Source organism: Nannobrachium achirus, assembly GCF_963921795.1.
Source record: "Nannobrachium achirus genome assembly, chromosome: 18".
Taxonomy (NCBI): domain Eukaryota; kingdom Metazoa; phylum Chordata; class Actinopteri; order Myctophiformes; family Myctophidae; genus Nannobrachium; species Nannobrachium achirus.
Genome location: NC_137825.1, coordinates 47,293,913 through 47,301,594, shown reverse-complemented (window position 1 = coordinate 47,301,594; position 7,682 = coordinate 47,293,913). Strand labels below are relative to the sequence as shown.

General features: G+C 41.3%; 1 protein-coding gene across 2 annotated transcripts in view; it reads left to right on the top strand.

Annotated features, from left to right (window-relative positions):
• Window positions 1–3,782: 3,782 nt before the first annotated feature.
• tbc1d24 (TBC1 domain family, member 24) overlaps window positions 3,783–7,682 on the top strand; it is a 52,347-nt gene continuing 48,447 nt past the window's right edge. Inside the window, exon 1 of one of the 2 annotated variants that reach the window (XM_080747839.1) lies at window positions 3,783–3,851. The gene's annotated coding sequence lies outside the window, so the exon portion shown is untranslated. The remainder of the gene's footprint in view (window positions 3,852–7,682) is intronic. The other variant, XM_080747838.1, reaches the window with a different exon arrangement.

Sequence of the window (7,682 nt, the reverse complement as noted above, 5' to 3'; positions counted from 1 at the left end):
GGGCAGGGTTGCCAGTAAACAAGACAAATTTCACATGCAACCAAAGCAAGGTCTTTAGAGCAGGGGTTTTCAAAGTGGGTGACGGGGCACCCTGGGGTGCCGTGACAGCAGTCCAGGGATGCCGCGAGATCATTTGATAATATTTGGAATTTATTTGGACACTTACTTAAAGTACAAAGTTATTTTCAGTCAGTTCTAACCAAAATGGCTATTATCTCAACGTTTTCCTTGCAACATAATCACTAAAATATCGTCACTGTCGGGCAGAAACCTCGTATCTCCTCATGTCTTTTGCCCTGTACATTCTATTGAAGAATTGATTGATTGATTGAAGAATTTATTAGAAGATTGCAATAGAAAAAAGTACAGTTTCATGACAGTACAAATCACTGGTACAAGGTCAACTAAAAGGAGATCCTAGAAAGCCGAGGCTTATTTCCACAGGAACCACACTTTAAGTATCTCATATAACACTGAAAGACAGACGGATAGAACATAGTACTTTATCTAGGATAATATCAGTTTCAAAAGCATAACATCAAATACAAAGGCAGAAAAAAGGAAAAAAAGGGGGAGGGGGGGGAGCATGGGGGCTTAATCTATTTACAAGTCACGGGTAGCAGCTGTCTGAAGGTGACTTTTCATACCAATTTTGAAGGAGGCTAGGGATTTGCTCTCCTTTAGGGCTTGAGGAAGGGCGTTCCACATGTTGATGGTGTAGCAGGAGAACGAGTTAGAGCCTTGTTTAGTGTTAAATCTACCTTGATGATGATTAGTGGAGCTGCCTCTGGTGTTGTGATCGTGAACATCCTTGACCTTTAAGAAGTAGTTTGTCAGGTACATGGGAATCTTGGAGGTGTAGTGTATCTTGTACACCAGGCCCATTGCAAGATGCTGTACTCTGTCAGCTACTTTGAGCCATCCCACGCTTTCGTGGTGATGATCGGTAAGGTGGGTCAGAGGAGGGAGACCAAGCACAACCCTAATTAGTTTGTTTTGGGCAACCCTTTGCAAGAAGCGAATTCGTTGGTTGACTTTATTGATTACCTTGGTGGTCATTTTTTCACTGGATGGTTAGCCTCCAGGATGCAACCCAGGTAGCAGATGTAGTTTTTTCTTTCTATCACAGTGTCACCTACTTTAATTGTGAAGTTCTCAACTAGGCTAAGTTTCTGACTAGATCCAAAGAGGATACATTCAGTTTTGCCTAGGTGAATTGAGAGTCTGTTGTCATTGAGCCAGGTGCAGATCTTGTTAAGTTCACAGTTAAGGGCCTTTTCAACCTGCGATATGTCTCTGCCTGAGACTAGGAGAGCAGAGTCATCCGCGAACAGAAACAGATTGCAGTCACAAGCAGATGACATGTCGTTTACGTATATTAAGAACAACAGAGGTCCTAGTATACTCCCTTGAGGTACTCCACAGTTTACTGGGAGGGGGGGGGGGCAGGGTTCCGTTGACTTCCACCATCTGTTCCCTCCCCACCAAGTAAGAGTGCATCCATCTCAATGCTGTGCTATCAAGAGACCAATAGCTTTGAGTTTTTCAATCAGAATAGAATGATCGACGGTGTCAAATGCCTTCTGGAGGTCCAGCATGACCATGCCGCAATATTTGCCATCGTGAATTTCACGTTTGATGTAATCATTCAAATAGATGAGGCATGTATCTGTGGAATGGGACTCTCTGAAGCCAGACTGGAACTCGTAGATCAGTTTATTCTCTTCAAGATATTTAGCCACCTGTTCATATATAGATGATAAATACAAAACGAACGGTTTTGGACATACAAGGTTTCACCCGACAACGACAATATGCTATAAATATAAGGTGCTGGGAGTGAAAATTACAATGTAGGGGTGCCTCGGATTAAAAAATATTTATGGGGTGCCCTGAGACAAAAACGTTTGGGAACCCCTGCTTTAGAGATAGGCCCTACAACACAGTTGGTTAGATGCCAAAGCTGCTAGTCATGGCAGAATACATTGACTGTATCCTATTCTTTACCATAATAATTTTATATAGCACAACTCACAAAGTGCTTTACATACAATACAAATCTACAAAAACACAAACTGTACAATATAACTCAGATACGAAAACAGCAGACATATTTCACACAGAGAAGATAAAGTCAAGGACATTCCCCAAATGCTTGTTGAAACAGAAGTGTTTTTATAAAAATACCCACCGACGCTGCAGCTCGTAGTGACTTTCCAGTGACTGGGGGACACAGTTCAAATCCCTGCTCCTCCTGTCCATATGCTGAAGAGTCCTTGAGCAAGACCAGCGCCGGCGGCACAAGGGGGACTCCTGGGGCCCACCCCCTCACTCGGACCGCCTGTCCCCATCAGTGAAACCGGCAAATACTCTAAAACAAAGGCGAAACACTCATTTGCATAGTGATCGCAACCTTAAGCTCACAAACGGCCCCATTAGCCATTGAGTCCTGCCGCCTGGACTCTGAACCCCTGGTTGCTCCCGCCCCCCGGTGAGTTAGTTGATGCCTTGCATGGTTTCCACCGCCATCGGTGTATGAATGTATGGGTGAATGTAAAGCGCCTTGGATAAAGGCGCTATACAAAGTATAAGTAAGCCATTTACCATGAGAGGGAGTGGGTTGTTTGCTGATTTACCACTGTTTCAGGGTTGTTTGGCACTTGGCTTCGCCTCGTGCCACAACCCACGACCCTCGAATGGTAAATTGCTTTTCTACCACTTCTACCATATAAATGAAAGAAAACACACAGTTGTAAATTGCAAATGTTACAACTGCAACACAACAGTGGGCGGGGTCCATGAGCCAACTCAAGGTTTTTGACTGATTTACCACTGTTTTAAGCCAATCAGAATCCAGTATCTGAACATGTAACCACAACAAGTGGTAGAGAATGCAGCATTTATCCATTTACGAATAGACCCTGGCCGGCTGACCCTGACCTTAGGGTACTGCTCGGCACACACCGTTCTAGCAGGTCAGTTAGATATGCTACCATGCAGAGCTCTATGGGAGCACTAGGACCTTGAACCGAACCCAGGACTGGAGTGATGTTAACAGTCTGGCAGCAGTAATAATGGCCTACATTGAAGGAGTTTGAAAAGTGCAAGATAATAAAATCATGAGTGTGTGTGTGTGTGTGTGTGTGTGTGTGTGTGTGTGTGTGTGTGTGTGTGTGTGTGTGTGTGTGTGTGTGTGCGTGCGTGCGTGTGTGTGTTTGTGTGCGTGCGTGTGTGACGTGTGTGTGTATAACATAGTGTTCCTTTTAGGTGTGAGAAAAGTTTGAAGCTATCTATAGGCCCACTGGAATCATGTATGAAGTATTCCGTGTAAGCATACAAGTTGGTGTAACTGTGACTGTATATATGCTATGACGTGGTAATAATTACCACGTCCACGGATGATTTAAACACCTGAACTATCTTGTCTGTTCCACCACAAGGATCCTCTGTAGTGCATTGGAAAACGTTTTAGCTCAAGACCCAAAAGAGAAATTACGTTTGCCCGGGAGGCGGGGACCCAAACAAACAGTGAAAATAGTAGATCTTAGGAAAAAACTAAATTAGAATTTAGAATTCTTAGAACTTAGAAAAAAACATTGTAAGTCTTTTTTTTCATAAAAATGTTAGTTTTTGAGGAATGTTTTTTCTTTTTTTTTTTTTAATGTTTTGAAATAATGATTACAAACTAAATTAAAAAAGGTGTCCGCGACCAACAAACGGGCCCTGACCCAGCGTTTGGGAAACGACGCTCTAGTCAGTGTACCCAGTCGCTCACTGCGCATGCGCGAGCCAACTCGATAATATGAACGCTGCTGCAGCTCCGCACGTCTCCAAGACATCTCCCAGCCCAGGTAGGACTGTCTACTGTCTTCACAGCCATATTTCGCGTCTTATGTCGTCTTCGGACTTTTATTTCTGTGCAAACAAAACCCCGTTGGCCCTGTCTGTCTTTCGGTGCCATTGTTATATGCGTTGGCTTGCAGCAAGTCAACTCCACACGAGAGCAAACTGGGCGAAAGCCCTGTAGGTGGGACCATTTCATTTGGGGTTGTTGGACTGGAGTGAAGCCATCCGACTTTGCAAAACGGGAGGTGAAGTGAGCCGACGATCAAAGTTCGCTGCGCATCATGTAGTGTAATTACCGTAGGAGCTCGCTGGGGCTGTGACGAAAGCAGGCAATGGTCCTGAAAGATACATAATGTATCTTTTGAGTGTTTTATCAACACAAAGCAGCTCTACGGTTTACCCTATAACTCTATGGGTTTACCCAGAGGAAAGTAACTAATTATTTACTCAAGTACTTTTAATTTACCAGAGTATTTTTTTTTCTCAGCTTGTAGATCTGCTATTTTCAAACATTAGTAGGCCTATTTTTACTTTTTCTACTTTTACTTTTATTCCAATACTTTTGTACTTTTACTCAAGTACATTTTGATTTTTTACTTGTAACAGAGTATTTCTATATTGCAGTATTTATACTTTTACTCAAGTAATGAATGTGAGTACCACTGGTTTTACCTCATACTATAATCCAACAATAATAGTAGGCCTAATAATAATAATAATAATAATAATAATAATTAATTGGCTAATCATTGACAGCAACTTAAGAAAAAAAGAAAAAAAGAAATCAGTGACCTCATTTTGATTGAATAGTCATGATAGTTGAATATTCATGATATTTGACATCTATCTATCTATCTATCTATCTATCTATCTATCTATCTATCTATCTAACCATTACGGCCAAGACCCTTGCAAATTAATGCTGTCCTTTGCCGCAGCGTGATTCACACTTGCAAGGGAATTCCGTCCTTGTCCCTCTTTTATGCACATATATGAAGTACCCTGGTGTCATAAATATTAAGCCCAAATCTGGGAATGCCCATATATGGACTTATTGTGTCAATCTCATGTGGTCTATGACATCAGACATCTATGATGTGAGACATCAGTCATCTCCATATTTAGGAAAATATGGCCAGATTTTGGCCAACTTAAACAACCAACCAGGCATTGGCTGTCTGTCTGTCTGTCTGTCTGTCTGTCTGTCTGTCTGTCTGTCTGTCTGTCTGTCATATATTACTTAGACAATTTATCTGAAAATAAAATAAAAAAAGACTCCACAATAGGTTTGTTCACAATTCCAATTGGAATCAACTCACATTATCCAACTGTACATGTGATAACAATTTTTTAAGGTTTTATTGTAGAAAGTGCCTACAGGTAATATAGTAATAATATAGTAATATAGACTTTCTATGGAAAACTTCCTTCATAGGTTTGTTCACCATTCCAATGGGAATCAACTAACAAAGTCCCAATATACCTCTGATAATAGTTTTGTAAGGTTTTACAGTGGAAATGTGGAGTAATATAGCTCCAAAGTGGCCTACAAGTACATATTTTAGACGATTTCTCTAGACTTTGAGCATTAACCAAAAAACCTCCTTCATAGGTTTGTTCACCATTCCAATTGGAATCAACTAACAATGTCCCACTGTACCTCTGATAATAGTTTTGTAAGGTTTTACAGTAGAAATGTGGAGTAATATAGCTTCAAAGTGGCCTACAACTACTATAGTAACCAGTAAGGCTCCCTAATCGGGAGATAAGCGACCGTAGGTCACTTATCTCCACAAATAGGGCAAAAATGTGTTTTGCCAAAATGTTCCTGATCCATGTTGATGACATGAGTGTAGACATACTGTGTAGTGATTTTCGTGATTTTAGGGCAAAATCTGTAGGAGCAGTGTCCAAAAATGTGTTTTTAAAAATCGGCCTGGAGGTGGCGCTATATGGGACAGATTCATGTTGATGGGATGAGTGTAGACATACTGTGTACCGATTTGCGTGATTTTAGGGCGAAAATTGTAGGAGCAGTGTCCAAAAATGTGTTTTGCAAGAATTGGCCTCATGGTGGCGCTAGAAGAGGGCCATGTGAGAAATGAGGGGTGGGGTCTCCGCGCCGGCAAGGCGGACGAATAGGTACCGGGCCCGGCTGTCCCGGTGGCTCCTAGCCGGAGTTACGGCATTTTATGTGAGCTGCAGTGTAGGGGGTCCTCCACTGGGGGCGCCACCACTTTGGCATCCGTTGTGGAGCAGCAGGAGTTGGTGGTCCCCGGGAATTCCCCGTGAGCAGGCCGGTTGGGGTGGTCATTTGGTCATTTTTGCACATTTTGGAGTTTTTTTTGTAGTTTGGCAGGCAAGGAACGTGTGTGCCAAATTTGGCATGGATCGGGGCAACGGTTGCGGAGATATGAGCAGGGCAAGAGTGTGACGTGTGAGGTGTGACAGACAGACGGAGGGAGTTACACTTTGTGGTGGTTTTGATAGTAAAGTGCGACCTGACGGTCGCAATAATACAGTAATATAGACTTTCTATGGACTTTGAGCTTTAACCAAAACACTTCCTTCATAGGTTTGTTCACCATTCCAATTGGAATCAACTAACAAGGTCCCACTGTACCTCTGATAATAGTTTTGAATGGTTTTACAGTGGAAAAGTGGAGAAATATAGCTCCAAAGTTGCCTACAACGCACATATTTTAGACACTTTCTCTGGACTTTGTGCATTAACCAAAAAACCTCCTTCATAGGTTTGTTCACCAATCCAATGGGACTCAACTAACAATGTCCCAATGTACCACTGATAATAGTTTTGTAAGGTTTTACAGTAGAAAAGTGGAGAAATATAGCTTCAAAGTTGCCTACAACGCACATATTTTAGACACTTTCTCTGGACTTTGTGCATTAACCAAAAAACCTCCTTCATAGGTTTGTTCACCAATCCAATGGGACTCAACTAACAATGTCCCAATGTACCACTGATAATAGTTTTGTAAGGTTTTACAGTAGAAAAGTGGAGAAATATAGCTTCAAAGTTGCCTACAACGCACATATTTTAGACACTTTCTCTGGACTTTGTGCATTAACCAAAAAACCTCCTTCATAGGTTTGTTCACCAATCCAATGGGACTCAACTAACAATGTCCCAATGTACCACTGATAATAGTAGTTTTGTAAGGTTTTACAGTAGAAAAGTGGAGAAATATAGCTTCAAAGTTGCCTACAACGCACATATTTTAGACACTTTCTCTGGACTTTGTGCAATAACCAAAAAACCTCCTTCATAGGTTTGTTCACCATTCCAATTGGAATCAACTAACAATGTCTCACTGTACCTCTGATAATAGGTTTGTAAGGTTTTACAGTAGAAATGTGGAGTAATATAGCTTCAAAGTGGCCTACAACTACTATAGTAATAATACAGTAATATAGACTTTCTATGGACTTTGAGCTTTAACCAAAACACTTCCTTCATAGGTTTGTTCACCATTCCAATTGGAATCAACTAACAAGGTCCCACTGTACCTCTGATAATAGTTTTGAATGGTTTTACAGTGGAAATGTGGAGTAATATAGCTCCAAAGTGGCCTACAACGCTCATATTTTAGACACTTTCTCTGGACTTTGTGCATTAACCAAAACACTTCCTTCATAGGTTTGTTCACCATTCCAATTGGAATCAACTAACAATGTCTCACTGTACCTCTGATAATAGTTTTGTAAGGTTTTACAGTAGAAATGTGGAGTAATATAGTTTCAAAGTGGCCTACAACTACTATAGTAATAATACAGTAATATAGACTTTCTATGGACTTTGAGCTTTAACCAAAACA